Raw genomic sequence first — 17,431 nt, 5'->3', positions numbered from 1 at the left:
ACCACTCCAATATCTTTGCCCCCCCCCCCAAAAAAAAAGCATCAGATGGAATCGTGAAGAATCAGAAAAAGGCGAAATGACTGATCAACAAATTTTCTTCCAAAATATCACTCTACCATGTTGGGAAGAACAGGAGACTAAGAGGCAGAAAAAAGTGGATTCAAGGGCCAGGACTGCTATCACCTATGTAATCCTAGGCAAGTCACTCAGTGACTTCTCTGGGTCTGTTTCTTCATCTGTAAAATGAAAGGTTTGGACTAGAGAATCTCTAAGGTCTTCTCCAGCTCTAAATCCTAAAATCCCATGGACTAGGATCAAAATTGAATTTTAGCAAAAAATTAAATCTGTTTTAGGACTTAATATGGCAATGAGATAGAGATAGAAAGAAGCAGATTATGGTCCAAGGTAAGATTTCAAAGGGCTAATGACACAGAGATCTTCAGAAGGTGTGAGAGAGCAAATTTTAAGATTAGATTAAAGATGGCTTGAAATCCAGGGAAAAACCTTTAGGGACTTGATAGGAAGTATTCTTTCCCACCAAAGCAAGATATAAAGGGGCTAAGGAGGAAAAAAAATCAGTTCATTCCAGAGTTCAAGGAAATGGCCCCTTCTTGGAGTTATTGCAAAACCAAGAAACAGATTATGGAACAGACTGAAACTCTCACCCAATTGATAATTTTAGATGCCAACACAGGCTGTATTTCATTTGTTTAGTTTGAAGTCAACCAGAGAAAAAGGATTTAGGGGTTGGTTGGCTTATAAACCTATGTCACCCTAGCCCATCTCTGGCTAGATACGTGTTCATTCAACTTTGTAGTCACACACACTTCATCAGTACCTTCTGCTCCTTTGATTGGAGAATGGAGCCATAAACTACAAAATCTCCATTTAAGGACAGAAGACATGGGATAGCTAACTCTTCATTTCCCATACAGTTGTTATACATCTTTTTTTTTTCTTTTTCTTTTTTTTTTTTTGTTAATTTATATCACCAACATTTATCAACAACCTGCCATATAGTAGCTGCTTATGGATAAGGGAAAAGAGAATAAGTGTTTTTATATAGCACCTACTATGTGTCAGACATGATCCAAAGCACCTTACAAATATCAGCTCATTTGATCCACACAATTATTTTATAAAGGAAACTGAAGCAAGTAGAAGCGACTTACCCAATATCACACAGTGTCTGAAAGATTTGAATTAAGCTCTTTCTGACTCAGCGGTCTGCTTTACCATTAGCTACCTTAATATATGTTTATTGATTGACTCAGTAATTCAAGAAGCTTTTGTTAGATGCCAATTAGTGCAAAAGTTGAGCAAACATGGTATAGTGGATACAAAGCTGAGGTTGAAGTTTTGACGATCTAAGTTCGATCCACCTCTGATACAGTATGATCTATCCTCTAACACAATGCTAGCTGTGTGATCCTAATAAAGTCATTTAAGTTCTCAGATCACCAAGCAAACTTCCTAAGATTATAAGTTGCAGAATTACCATCATCATCATCATTATTGTCAGGGTAAAGGTAAGTACACTAAGAAATTGGAAGAAGATTTCTGTCAGTTGGAAAAATAAGGAACAATTTTAATAGAAATGGAACACTTGAGTTGGGACTTGAAAAAACCAAGTTCTATAGGTAAAGATGTGGAGTGAGAGTATTCCAGGCAGATGAGGAGTAGAGGAGGGGAAAGTAAAGGGTTATGCAAATGAATGAATGAAGAATATGGAAAGACAAGTTTGAAGTTTAGTTAAATCCATAAAAGGAAAAAGTATGGACTACAGTTGAAAAAGTAAGATCATAGGATTTAGAGCTAAGATATATAATAAAAGCTAAAAGATGATTTAGTTATTAATAAATAATTATTATATATAATCATATATAATAATAATTAATTATTAAGAGCAGCTATCCAATCTCCTCTTTTTACAGATAATTGGGTCCTGACCCAGAAGAGCTAGAATGAAAAAATCAGAAGTTTGTCTTTTGCTTTGAAAGTAATAGAGAGTCATTGAAGGAGTAGTGGCCAAACAGTCCTATGTACTAGAAAGCCATTCAGGTATGTGAAAATTACATATGTAACTCTGTTCATATACTATGCTACATATTATATATAGGTATAAGAAGATTAACAAATATGTTAAGGATAAATAAAATAGAGGAGAACATGGAAACAAGGAAACTAGTTAAGAATCTATAGTTCAAAGGAAAGATGATGAGGGTCTGAATTAAAATGGCAACAATAACATATTTAACCTATATCAGATTGTTTGCTGTCTGGGAGAGTGGAGAGAAAAGGGAGCTAGGGAGAAAAATTTGGAACACAAAGTTTTATAAAAATGAATGTTGAAAACTATCTTTACATGTATTTGGAAAAATAAAATACCATTAAAACAACAAAAAAAGGGATGGTAGTGATGAGAGTGGAGAAGAGAGTGAGGGTAGACTAATTTGAGATAGATTATGGCAGAGAATCAACAGAATTTGTCAACTGAGTGGATCTAGGGGAGAGAATAAGGGAAAAGGAAGAGTCAACGATGACTAAGGTTTCAATTCTGGGTAACTGGAAAGATAGTAGAGCATTAGCAGAAATAAGGAAGTTAGATCTTATACCATGCACTACAATAAGTTCAAAATACACATATTATCTGAATATCAAAGGTTATGCCATAAATACATTAGAAGAGAATAGGTCCATGTGTAGGAAAAGAATTCTTAACTAAAAAGACAAAGACAATTACAAAAGATAAAACTAATTTCAGAAATATGATATTTTTCAGTTTTTGCACAAACAAAATTAAGGCAAGTAGTAAGAGAAGGAAAGATGCCGATTGGAAGGGGGATGAAATCTCCACATTAAATAACTTTGATGTAAAGATATATGAAGAATTAGCACAAATATATAAGCCACTTTCAAAAGATAAGAAAAAAATTTTCAACTGATATGAATAAATAGTTCTCAAAAGACTAATTGAAAACTATTAATAACAATATGAACCAATACTCAAAAATACCAATAATAAGAAAAGTACAAATCAAAACAACTCTTAGAAATAATTTCGTATCCAGTAAAGATGACAAAAGATGTAGTCAATGTTAGAAATAATGAGGAAAGACAGGTACATTAATGAACCTTTTAATTGGTCTAACTATTCTGGAATGCATATTGAAATTTTGCAAATAAAAAGTCCATAATGTTTGACTCCAGATCCCAATATTAGACATATACTCAAGGAGGTGAAAGTCAGGAAAATATATCCCATATACACCAAAGTATTCATAACAATATTTTTATGATAGCAAATGATTGGAAAGAAAACATATGTCTATCAAATGGTGAATGACTAAACAATTTTTTATGTTATTTTATTTTATTTTTGCTGAGGCAATTGGGGTAAGTGACTTGCCCAGGGTCATACAGCTAGACGGTTTTAAGTGTCTGAAGCCAAATTTGAACTCAAGTCCTCCTTCAGGACTGGTGCTCTATCCACTGTGCCACCTAGCTTTCTCCTATCTTTCCATTTTCAAAATATATGCAAAATTAGTTTTCATCATTTACCCTTGCAAAATCTTGTATCCAAATTTTTCTCCCTCCCTTCCCTATCCCATCCCCTTGATAACAAGCAATCTAATATATACCAAATGTACAATTCTTTTATACATATTTTCACCTTTATCATGCTGCACACACACACACACACACACACACACACACACACACACAAAATCAGATCAAAAAGGGAAAAAATGAGAAAGAAAAAAAATCAAGCAAATGACAACACAAAACGGTGAAGATACTATGTTTTGATTCATATTCAGTCCCCACAGTCCTCTTTCTGGATGCAGATGGCTCTCTCCATCACAAGTCTATTGGAATTGATGGTTAAACAATTTGTGACACATAAATATAATGGAATATTATTGCATTGTAAGTGATGATGAATGGTGAGTACAGAGAAGCAGAGGAAGATTTATATGAACTGACACAAAGTGAAGCAGAACCAGGAAAACAATATAAACAATGATTACAACAATGTAAATGGAAAGAACAACAAAATAAATGAGCTAAATGTTATGAAAATATAACCAACCAAGCTTGGCCCCTGAAAAGAAAATGTACCTCTCTGCCTTCTTTGAAGAGGAGCAGAGCTACAGGTGTGGAACACTATAAACAACTTCAGATTTGGGTGATATTTTGGATTAATTTTGCTTTTCATTTTTTGCTCTTTGTTATTCTATTATTAACAATGGTTCTCTGGGAGTAGAAAAGCGAAGGCTACACCAAGAAATGTAGGTGATCTAAAAATACAACTATCCCTATTTTTTAAAGAAATAAGAAAATTTGGAAAAAGGGAAGGTTTGTAGGAAAAGCTGGTGAGTTTAGTTTTGAAAAGGTTGAATCTGAGCTACCAGTGAGCTCTCTAGGTAACAAAATGTATTAAGAAGATGAACAGTAAGAGAAAGATTTGACTTGAATATATAGATTTGAGAGTCATTTGTCTAAAGAAGTTTATGAGAGAAGTAACAGGGCAAATCACTTAAATTCTCTGGGTATCAGTTTCTTCATCTGTAAACTAAGTGAATTAGATTACATAATGACCTCTAAGGACCATTACAGATCCAAATCTATTTATTTATTATAAAAGGAGAGAATTTCCAGAGAAAAGACAAAGGTCAGAACCTTATTAGAAAGTACTCTGTACTTTGTTCTTATCTTTATGCTTTTGTAATCTCTTTTGCATTGTTTTTCCTTTAGTTTCATAGTAATGGTTGTTGACTTTTCCAGTCATGTCCAACTTTTCCTAACTCCATTTGGGTTTTTCTTTGCAAAAATACTGGAGTGGTTTGCCTCTTCCTTCTTCAATTCATTTTACAGTTGTGGAAACTGAGGCAAACAAGGTTAAGTGATTCATCCAGAATCCCACAACTAGTAAGTGTCTGGAAACAGACTTGAACTCAAGTCTCCCTGATTTCAGCTGAACTTTAAATACAGCATTTTAATTCACTGCTTGTACTTCCCTGATCTCAGACAAAGAAGTAAGATATGTTGGACATTGGGTTGGAACTAGCAGGAAGCAGAAAAAGTTTCACTAGAAAGAATGACCACCAAGAGGTAATGAAAGAGGATTAGCACAAGTCTGGCAATTTTACCAGCAGAAATATACCAAGAGTTGGACAGAGAAAATTTAAGGTGAAATGTAAAATTTCCAATAAGAATCCTATAACTGTTCTATATTCTGCTGAGGTTTATATATCAGCCTACTAATTTATTATAACACCAGTTGTAGGTTAAGTTATTGAATTCTGTTTTAAATTAGTTTTAATATTTTGTTTTGTTTTTAAGTCAATGCATGTCCTGTCTTTAGAATTTCTTTTGTATGTGGAAATAAATTACTTGTTCCATATCTGATTCATATTGTACAATAAGTATCTTTTTTATACTTCTCAATTTTGGAGAAACCCTAAATGTAAGTCCAGTAAGTAAAACTGTCCCCAGGAACTGGAGAATTAAGGAGCCTTTTCATTAGACATTTCTTGTCCCTTTTCATGCTTTTCTAATTTCTTCTGCTTTGTCTATCTGTTAGTTTTACAGTGAAGATTCTAGTAATTTTTCTAAACTTGCTTCAGTGGAACTGAGGGGGAAATGTGTTTAGTCACCCATGGGCCAAAATGACTGGAAAGAACAAATACATTACCCTCTACAGATCAGAGATGGCAGCTTCCAGCAGCTGTTCCCGTTCTCTAGATAAAGCTGGCAAAGCTAGTACTTAGAGTGATGAAATCTAAAGATAGGAAAACCTAGAGTCAGTGGTGTTTGCTGATTTCCATCCATTACAGATTTTTCTCAAAAATGAGTCTGAGATGTGTTTAAATGAGAGGCTTTAGTTACCCAATTCCTACAAAATTGAGGCAAAGTTAAGGGGATATAAAATGAATGGATTTCCTAGAGACCAGAGGAATACTTTGTTCTTCAGCATTTCAGATTCTAGGTCATTCCCAGAAGCATCTAGTCCAGTTTATGTGGGAGAGAGCCTAAGACAAGAGGAAAGCTTTTGAATTCTAAAAGAAAAATTAATGAAGAGAAGGGGTCTGGGAGGAAAGAGAAAGGGGGAGAGAGGATTGTGAGAGTTCCCTGGGAGGATAAATGCTGGGAACATAGTGACAGCAAAAATTAAGCTGGGGACAAAATTTATCTTCTATTAGGCAAGACTTTTTTTCTTATGTTTATTTTGTTTTTTTCTATTTTTAAAATTTGATTTATTCATTTAATATTTTTCCCCACTTATATTCAAAACAATTTTTTTACATTTTGTTTTAAAATTTTTGAGTTCTAAGTTCTCTTCTTTATTCCCACCCACAATTAAGAAACCACATATGAAGTTATACAAAACATTTCCAAAAATGTTCAGTTGTGAAAGAAAACATAGATCTCCCACCTTAATGAAATTAAAAACTACCAAGAAAAATTAAATTTAAGACAGAGAGAGACACACAGAGAGACACAGAGACACAGAGAGAAAGAATACTTCAATCTGTATTCAGACATCAGTTCTTTTTCTGGGTATGGATAGGATTTTTCATCATAAGTCCTTCAGAGTAGTTGTAGATGATTGTACTATTGAGAATATCAAAGTCATTTACAGTTGGTCATCCCAAAACATTGCTATTACTTTGCATACAGTAAATTTCATTTTGTTTGAGTTCATAGAGGACTTTTCAGATTGTTTTTTTCTGAGAGCATCCACGTCATCATTTCCTATAGAATAATAATATTCCATCACAAACACATACCACAGTTTATTGAACATTTCCCCAATTAATGGGCATCCTTCGATTTCAATTTTTGTACCGAGAAGAAAGCTGCTACAAATATTTTTTGTAATATAGATCATTTTCTTTTTTTAAAAAAAATCTCTTTTGGTATTCATTAGGCAGGATTTCTTAAACTTTTTTTTTCCACTCACAACCCCTTTTCACCAGAGATATTCTTATATGAACTAGGCATATAAATATGTAAAAATAAGTATACAAATCAAATATTTACTAATAATAAATCATGATTTTGCAACTCCCACATTAAGTTACAAGACCCTCATATGGGCTCTCAAACCCCAGTTGAAGAACCTGGTAGCTAGGTGACAATGGATAAAACACCAGGTCTACAAATCAGAAAACTCATCTTCTTGAGTTAAAATCTGATCTTAGATACTTACAATTTATGTGATGACGCTGGGCAAGTTATTAACCCTGATAAATAAGTAGATGAATAAATAAACAAAATTGTATTTTTAAAAAGTGACTCAAATGATTTGTAACTATTGATCCAGAGATCCCACTGCTGGGTATTTCACCTAAGAAAGTCAAACACAGAAAAAAAAAAGTTCCATATTTATCAAAATATTCATAGCAGCACTATTTGGTATAAGAAAAAGAAACTAGAAATAAAGGAGATGGCTATCTGTTGGGGAACCAGTTGTAGTATCTGAACGTGATAAATACAATTGCACCATAAATATTACAAATACAAATAATTCAGAGAAGCCAATGAAGCGCTCCCCTATTATATATGGCAAGATATATTTGAATTGATATAGAGTGAAGTAAGAAGAACCAGAAAAATGATAAACACAATGACTATAGTAACAATGTAAATGGAAGGAGTATAAAACAAAACTGGATACCATGTAATCATAATAACCAAACTGGATTCCAGGGAAGAGTTAAACAAAATTACCTTCCTCCTTTTTTGGAAGAAGTGAAGGATTATGGGTATAGAATATTGACTACACAGTCTATTAATTCTCTCCATCATAAATCTATTGGAATTGGCCTGAATCACCTCATTGTTGAAAAGAGCCATCCACCAAAGCTGATCATCACATAATCTTCTTGTTGCTGTATACAATCTTCTCTTGGTTCTCTTCACTTCATTTAACATCAATTCATGTAAGTTTAAGATTTTTTCTAAAAAAATAAATTAAAAAGAAAGAAAGAAACAGGTTTCCATCTCTGCTTAATAGTGCCCCAGTCTCAGCCATCTCTTGTAAGGTATGGATGGGATAGACACACAGAGAAGATAAAGGCTAGAACTGCAGGAGCTAGATGGTGCTCATATTTGGTGAAGGGAAAATCAGAGATTCACATGGGAATCTTAAACCAGGAGGTATTTTATCTAAGTATTATTTCATGCTTCTCTACCCATTTGCAAAATATCCAAAATCTATTCTTACACAGCTTACCAGATCCCAGTAGAAAGGAAGCTCTTTGAAAGGAGGAACTATTTATTTTTATTTCTCTGTTGCCTTGTACAGTGTCTAGCAGGAGGTATGATTCCTGCAATATTATATCTCATTGATACCCTCAGCACCTAGGACCCTTCTGAGGGTGGAACAAATAGCTGCTCCCTAAACCTCCACTTAGGAGGGTGCATCTCTTCACTCCTCACCCGGCTGCCCTCCTTGGATGTCTGCATCATTCTCCTCCTTCTTTCCCCAACCCCTTCTGTTGCCTTTTTCATGCTATGTTCCCTTATTATGTTGTAAAATCCATAAGGACAAATTAAGCCATTTGCTCAGGATCACACAGTCAGCGAGTGCCGGAAGCTGGACCTGACCCAAGTCTCCTGACTCTGAGACAAGCCTTGTCATCTAATTACCACCTTATTGCCTATGTACCTAGCTACATATGTTTGGCTCTTCTCTCTGATTGGGAACAACCCCGCAGCACCCAGATCTCAGGCCTCCTAGTTCTTCCAGAGAATGGGGACCCATCCTCCAGAGATGGAGCTCTCAGCTCCAGGGGACAGTGTTCTGAAACCACAGAGAGGTGGAGGAAAGGTGTAGAGAAGGGGACAGGTGATCCACACTGGACTCCCTTCCCTCCCAGAAGGAAAAAGGGGAAAGAGCCTAAGAGGAAGTGAGAGAGCCAGTTTTCAGGTACTCTCCACCGCAGCAGAGTCCAAAGACCACAAGGAGTGGTCTCATTTGCATCTGGTCCCTGAAATCCTGCTCTCTGTCACTGCCATCTAAGCCTCCAGTTGGTCAACACAGCTAGCTCATCAAGTCTGCGTGAGCTACAGAGACCCGGAGCCTCCAAGAAACTAGAATTCAGGTAACAGCTGCTGGGGGTCCAGGTTGGGAAGGGTCGAGGGGAAGGAGTACAGAGGAATACCTGGATTTTAGAAGAAGAGAAAGAATTTGATCTTGGAGCCAGACATGCTGACCAAGGCCATCAGCGTCCAATTCTCTGGTTTCCGGGCCTGCCCTTTTGAGTGACTCCCCGTAATTTGGTTCTAGATAGGGGTTCCCCCACCAGGTTGTACTCTCATCAGGGGTCTGGACAAGATTTGAGCTATTCCTTGTCCCAAGGACTGATTTAGAGTTTTTAGTTTTAGGACCTGTCATTTTTGAGCGACCCCCTGTAATTTGGCTCAAGATAGGGCCAAGAGTTCCCCCACCAGTTGTACTCTCATGGATCACAGACATCAAGTCTGGACCAGATTTGAGCTATTCCTTGTCCCAAGGACCAAGATAGAGTTTCTGGGTTTGCACTTCTATTTGAGTTAGGAAGGGAGAGGGGGAAGCTCAATATGTCTTCAATCAAATTACATTCCAAAATAACAAAAGATTTGGCACTATGTACCAGAGATCCCTGACCTTCAGCTGACAGAGACAGCCACACTAGGGAAAACAATTCTAAGAGATAAATTTGAACTGGCCTCATAGTAGACACCATCCCTTTAACTAAGAGAAATATTTCTGCTTTTTTTTTCTTTTCTTTTTTTCAAGGCATTTGGGTTAAATGTCTTGCCCAGGGTCACCCAGCTAGTAAGTATTAAGTATCTGAGGCTGAATTTGAACTCAGGTCCTCCTTACTTCAGACCCAATGCTATCTAGCTGCTCCAATGAAGAACATTGCTTTACTTTTTTTTTTTTTAGTAAATTTATTTGTTTTTATACATATTGATTTATGAATCACATTGGGAGATAAAAATCAGAGCAAAAAGGAAAAACCATGGGTGAGATTAAAAAAAAAACAGAAAAAAGAAATAAACATAGTTAGTATTGATTTATATTCAATATCCTTAGTTCTTTTTCTGGACGCAGATGATATTTTCTGTCCAAAGTCTATTGGGATTGCTTTGGATCACTGAACCACTAAAAAGAATCAAGTCTTTCATAGATGATCATCTCATATTCTTGCTATTGTGTATAATGTATTCTTGGTTCTATTCGTTTCACTCAGCATTAACCAGTTCATGTTAATCTTTCCAGGCCTTTCAAAAATCAGCTTGTTCATCATTTTTATAGAACAATAATATTCCATTACATTCATGTACCACAGCTTATTCAGCCATTCCCCAATTGATAGGCATCTATTCATTTTCCAATTCTTTGCTACCACAAAAAGAGCTGCTACAAACATTTTTTTTGCACATGTGGGTCTTTTCCTCTTCTCTATGATTTCCTTGGGATACAGACCCAGTAATGGCACTACCGGGTCAAAGGGTATGCAATTTAATAGCCTTTTGGACATAGTTCCAAATTGCTCTCCAAAACTGTTGTATCATTTCATAACTCCACCAACAAAGCATTACTATCCATCCCAGTTTTCCCACATTCCTAAAAGGCGACATTTTTAATCTGCTAGGCTTTGGGATGGCACATCTGGGTTCAGATTGGCAAGAGCTGGCAAGGACTGACTCAAAGTCCCTCAGACTTTTTTTTTCTAAATAAGAGCCTAAAGAAGGGTCTCAGCTTGTCAGGACTGGATGACTTGAGTGGGTAAGGATTTTGATTGGAAGACTCCTTCTTTAGTGTTTCTGTGACAGAGAGATTAAAGGAAAAAGAGAGGAGGTGGAAGAGGAGAGAAGAATAAGAAAGAAAGGAGAAGGGGGAAAGGAAAAGAGAAGGAAGAAAATGATGGGAGAGAATGGGGAAAAGAAAGGGAAAGGGGCAGAGAAAAGAGAAAGAAGAGTAAAAGTGGTACTGAAGCAAATGAAGAGAGGAACTCTGATCTTCTTTCTCCATCTCTCTTCTTCCACAGTCCTTTGTCACCTCCATGAGCCATCATTTCCTAAGGTTACAAGTTGATTGATTGTTGTCTTTTATTCTCTAAGAGGATCAAAATCACATCACCATATTGGAGTCAAGGTACAGCACATCCAACTACGGGCTTTTCAGATCAATATGAGCTCAGAAGACTTTAACAGGTGATTAAAGTTTTCCATTTGTTCATCTGTTCACAGGTTCTTAGGATCGTTATTGATAACCTCTTTCTCCCTCTCCCTCTCCCTCTCCCTCTCTCCTCTCCCTCTCCCTCTCCCTCTCCCTCTCCCTCTCCCTCTCCTCTCCCTCTCCCTCTCCCTCTCCCTCTCCCTCTCCCTCTCCCTCTCCCTCTCCCTCTTCCTCATTCTGACTACAGAACCAACTTGTTCCTCAGTTCCTGCTCACTGTTTCTTTATTTCTTTATTAAAATTTCTTTTAATTTTCTTTATTAAACCTCTCACTTTTCAGAAGAGTTCTCATCAATGCAAGTCATTGTATAATAGATCTGGAGCAGAAAGGGGCCTCTTAGGACACTGAATTCAACTCCTTCATTTTATAAATCACGAAACTGATCCTGGGAATTTGCCCAAATAATTGAGTACCCGAGATGGGCTTTGAACCCAGGGCATCTGACTTCTTCATACTTCAGAGTTGTAATTTCAGTATGAACCTCTCTGTGCTCAGGCACACAAAGCTGCTGAGACACGAAATCTGGGGTATTTCTTTCAACAAACAAGGTCTCTGTGCCTAAAGAATCATGGGAAATTAAATCCAAAGACTTCTCTCCTTGTTTCTGCTTACTCTATCTCTCCACAATTCTGGATTTGTCAGTGATCTGATGAGGACTTATCTGGAATCTTTGTGATGTGGTTCCTCAAACAACCTAGATTGGAACTTCCCTATGACTTTGTAGATTGTCTCCGGCAATCATTGTGGCCAAAAAAGTCACCCCCTTTTGGCTGATCTGATGTTGAGCCTCTCTAAACTTAGGTTGATTGAGTCTTGGATGTTAGACATTGGGTCCATCATGGGACCTATCCATATACCAACTCTTTCCATCTTGATAGGACCTGACAGACCTTTAGCTGTGTTTGCAAGTCCTTTGAGAATGCAGGGCCACCTCTCTGCCATGATGAGACTACACATATACATACATACATCTATACTCACACTCACACACACTCACTCTTATCCCAGTAGTTCTTAACCTCCAAGAAGTCCAGCATCAAATCTTCACTGTCCAGATTAAAAAATAGCAGCCTAAAAGAAAGTTCAATGCCTTAACCCCAAGGTCTGCTGTCTCTTTCCCATCACTTCTGAATTTCATGAGCTCCTTGGTCATAATCAGTTCATTAGTCATGGACTCTTAGATGTAAATCTGGATTTAGGCAGACGTGTGCTACAGCTCCCTTGAATCAGCTCAGAAGAATCTATTGTCCAAATTTTAGTGTGAGCATTTACTAATTCAGTAATGAGCAAATGCTGCAAATCAGAGTTTGATTTAATGCTTTGCTAATTGTCTAGATTTAGGAGAAAAGATTAATCCAGATTAAATTTTAAAGTGTGTTGAAGTACTGTGTATATGTGCATAATATGCATATACATGTGTATGTATATGTACATGTGTGTACATGTATGTGTATGTGCATTGTGTTTGTGTATATATTTGTTGAACTGTTGTTTAAACAGTTGTTAAACAGTGTCAGCAACACACTACATTAGGGCTTTGATCTTTAGCATATCTTTCCTTGTTCCCCGATTCCTGTCCCAAATGGACTCACCAAAGGGAGAGGGAGATTTTTTGAATGAATTTTGAAAACAAAATGCTAAGAGTTCTATTTCCTAATCTGTTTGCCCTACCAGTCTCGATCTCCTAGCCCCCAACCTTCACCTTTACTTTCCAGGCTAGCCTTTGGCTCCTCACTTTCTGCTCTTTGTCCCATGAAAAGAGAGATGAGGGGTTCTGTGGAAAGGGACTCATGGGGTAAGGGACAGGGAGTTGACAGAGCACAGGAGGCTTAGGGTTCCCAGTGGCTGAACAGAAAGACTGATATGTGACTTTTCCTTTCAGGTTCCCACAATTAACACAGGAGAGGAATTATGCTCATATATATGAGTAAGTTTTAAGAGTCTCCAGATTGGCTTCCAACTCCCTTCCTCCTGCCCCCTTTCTCCTTCCTAGCCATCTTTTCTGTTTTCCCTTACAGTCCTCTCTTTACTGGGTATCCTCTGTCTTCAGCCAGCACCAGCCTGTTCCTCCATCTTTTTCTCCCCATACTCTGGCCCCTTCCCAGTCCCCAGCTCTAACATTTTCTGATGACATCTCCCTTTGTGTTCATTTTGGGTAACAGGTACAGCAATCCTAACAACATATACCTGAATTACAGCAAAGAAGTCAAAATGAATAATGTGAAGGTAATTATTCCCCCAGATCACTGAATCAAGACCACAAAGGTCATCTCTTCCAACCTGAACATATCTACTACTAATACCCAATATTTCCAGCCAGGCTCTCAATTCAAATTAATAAACAAGTATTCAGTTTATAACAGAGTAGAATAACCTTGGAGTAGAAATCCTAGAGAAGTCCCTACTTCTAAGAAGTTTATAATCCAATTGGGAAACCACATTGACAGATTAGAAATGATCCAAGATCAATTAAAAGGTAAAAAGTTGAGGGGAAATACAGTGGGAGAGACAGACAGACAGACAGACAGATAGACAGACATACACAAAGACAGAGAGATCAATAGGAGCTAGAGTAGTAGTAAGAGAACTTTCATAGTTTGGGCTGCATTAACAAAATGGATAGGCTTTAGGTCAGTGCAAAAGAGAAAGAGTAATCTCTGTCATAGAATTCAATATTCCCCAACTTCACCTCCAAAATCATTCCTCAATCATACCTCTAAACCATAAAATTAGCATATCAGTGACATGAAGCACCTGCTCTTTCTATCTTTTTCCTATAAATTTATGTTCTTGTTCCTGGTTCTTTGCTAAATTCTTTTGGAACTTAGCCCATTTCAATTGGCATTATAATTAAAATTAACTTTGCTCCTTGACTTGGGGAGAAAAAAAGAGAAACTACAGAATGAACAAAGATATAAAGGTAGGAAAGAAAACTGAGTTTTAAGAAACAGGGAGGTGACTTTCCTGCATGTAGGTAAACATGTAGGGATAGGGATGGCCCAGTGGATAAGATGCTGAGTCCAGAGTCAGGAAAATCTGAGTTTAAATCCAGCTTCAGACACTTATTAGCTGTTTGAATCTGGGCAAGTCACTTAACCTATGTCTGGTTCGGTTTTCTCAACTGTAAAATGGTGATAATAACTGCACCTATATCCCAGAGTTGTTGTGAATCTCAAATGAAAGAATATTTATAAAAAATGATAGTAGAAGGTAATTGATGATATTCTCTTCTCTTCCCTAAACAATGAAAAGTAAGATTAAATATCGGGGTGGGGAGTGTACTCTAGAATATGGAGGCAAAGGAACTGGAATTTTACAAAGAAGAAACAATGAATACATTAAAGACTTCTAAATTGGTTAGCAACATCATGACAAGTTTATGAAAATTAATTTGAAGCAAGTATTCAAGATAAAATGAAAACAAAATTAGGACCAATTAAGAAGGTGAGAGTATGTATGCACTAGGGTGATGGCAATGGAATGGGAAAAAAGGGAATCAAAGAGGCAAATACAGAAAAAATGGTAAGATTTGATCACAGATGGTATATAAAGGATGAAAAAAAGAGAGGTGTCAAAATGGTGGCAGAGTTTCTAGCCTGAAAAACTATGAGAGTGTCAGTCATAGTAATAAAAATCGACTTCTTTGGAAAGTCACTTAGAGATAAATATTTTGATTATAGTTTAAACATCCAGTAGAATGATAAAATTAAAAATCTTAAGAATCCAAAGAGATATAAGGGATTATCTAATATGTGGTAGATAAGGAAATCAAGGGCCCAAGGACTTAGTTATATGCCCTTTGATCTGTGTACAAGGTCATACAACTAGTTAATAACAGAGTTGGAACAAGAATTCAGGCCTTTCCTCACTTCTCAAATATACAAAGAACTGAGTTAAATTTATAAAAATACAAGTCATTCCACAATTGATAAATGGTCAAAGAATAGGAATAAACTGTTTTCAGAAATCAAAACTCTCTCTAGTCATATGTACAATGTTCTAAATCACTATTAATCATATTTATTTATTATTATTATTATTATTTGCTGAGCCAATTGGGGTTAAGTGACTTGCCCAAGGTCACACAGCTAAGGAGTATTAAGTGTCTGAGGTCAGATTTGAACTCAGGTCCTCCTGATTTCAGGGCTGGGGCTCTATCCACTGTACTAGCTAGCTGCCCCCACTATTAATCATATAAATGAAAATTAAAACAGTTCTGAAGTACCACCTTATTCCTATCCAAGTGGCTAATATGACTGAAAAGGAAAACAATAAATGTTGGAGGAGAGGTGGGAAAACTGAGACACTAGTATACTGTTGATGGAATTGCAAATTAATCCAACCATTCTGGAAAGCAATCTGGAAGTTATGTCCAAAGAGTTTTATACTCTTTAACCCAGTAATAATATTATTAAATTTGTATCCAAAGAAATTTTTAAAAGCGGGAGCATGAGGGAAGGCCCTATATATACAAAAATATTTATAGTAGCTTTTTTTATGATGACAAAGAATTGGAAATTGGGGGCATAACCTTCAATTGAGGAATGGCTAAACAAGTTGTGGTAGAAGATTGTGGTGGAATACTATTGTGCTATAAGTAATGATGACCAAGATGGTTTCAGAAAATCCTGGGAAGATTTACATGGATTGATGCAAAGTGAAGTGAGCAGAACAGGAGAACATTGTACAAACTAAAAGCAATATTGTACAATGATCAACTGTGAATGACTTAAATATTCTTAGAATGCATTCTTTGAATGCATACTTTTTTAAACATTTGTGGGTTTTTTGTTTGTTTTGTTTTGTTTTTTGCTTTTTCAGTTTGTTTTTTTGGTTTTGTTGTTGGGTTTTGGGAGGTTTTTTGGTCTCTTTTCTTTCACGGCTTGATTAACATGGAAATATATTTCAAATGACTGTACATGTATAGTCTATATAAAATTGCTTGCATTCTCAATGGCATCTGGGTTGAGAGGAACAGAGAGAATTTGGAAATCAAAATTTTTAAAAACAAATGTTAAAAAGTTTTTCATGTAGTTGGAAAAAAATTGAAAAAAATTCAGGGCTTTTAAACTGAAATTGCTTTTCCTAGCTCAAAATGTAGTTGAGAGGTCAAAGATGAAGATACAGGTTTTGCAAGTCATCATCATAAAGCTGAGAGTTGCAGTTTTGGGAATGGGTACACACCCAAAAGGAACATAGAAAGCATCTCAGCCTGTGCCTGTGACTAGGGACAGAAACTTGAGACATTCCCAAACAGATAATTGAAGGAAAAGAGAGGTCAACAAGGAGGATGGAAAGGAGATAATTAGTGAAATCAAAGGGAAGTTGGAAAAGTAAAATTTCAGAACAAATGAGAATACTGTCAAATGACATAGCTAATGCAAACTGCTGAAAGCCAGACTTTTTGTTTTCCTTTTGCCCTCAGGCCCCCAGGGCAGAGCATAGTCCCTTGAAATAGTAGGAGCTTAATAAATATTTGCTGGATTGCACTGGACATGTTCAAGAAAGATCAAAAAGAACCAAAACTGAGAAAAGACGGATTTGGCTTGGACTCTTTTGGTGCTTTTTGAGAGAAGTTTCCTCATTTGAGTGATGAAATCAGAGCCAAAATGGGTCAGAAGTCACAGAATGAGCTGGGTGGCAATCTTGGATTATGGGGAAATGGGTGAAAATCAAACCTTTAAGAGAGTTTTGGATAGGGAAAGAACAGGGGAGCTGGTACTGGGAATCCAGGAAGAGTCTGATTTTTATTTAGAACCAGGAAATAGAGGGAAGAAATGGGCTATAATTTTGAGATATGCGGAAGAAAAGCAGAGAGGGGAGGGGATTTGACAGAGCTCAAAGCAAAAAAGGATATCATGAGAAAATAGAGGTGGGCTGAGATAGGTGGGCAACAGATGTGAGGTTTCAACAGGGAGAGATTCATGCTCAGAATGGATGGAAGAAAATGAAAGCATTGGGGTGGGAGTCCTAGGATTGGAAAAGATCTGAGGGGCCATTTAATGCAATCAAATGAGGTATTTGAATGAGGTGGTCTTGATCTCTCAAATGCATTTTGGACTAGAAATAAGTCTCTATTATTAATGAACATTTCACAGAGCAGTATCTTAGTTTCCCAAACAACTAGTAACAGTTCTTTTCTCTTCTCTGTTTCATAAATTCTTCTTTCTACCCTGTCTCTAACACAGTCCC

Source organism: Sarcophilus harrisii, chromosome 4, assembly GCF_902635505.1.
Source record: "Sarcophilus harrisii chromosome 4, mSarHar1.11, whole genome shotgun sequence".
Lineage (NCBI taxonomy): Eukaryota > Metazoa > Chordata > Mammalia > Dasyuromorphia > Dasyuridae > Sarcophilus > Sarcophilus harrisii.
This window is presented reverse-complemented; position numbering follows the sequence as displayed.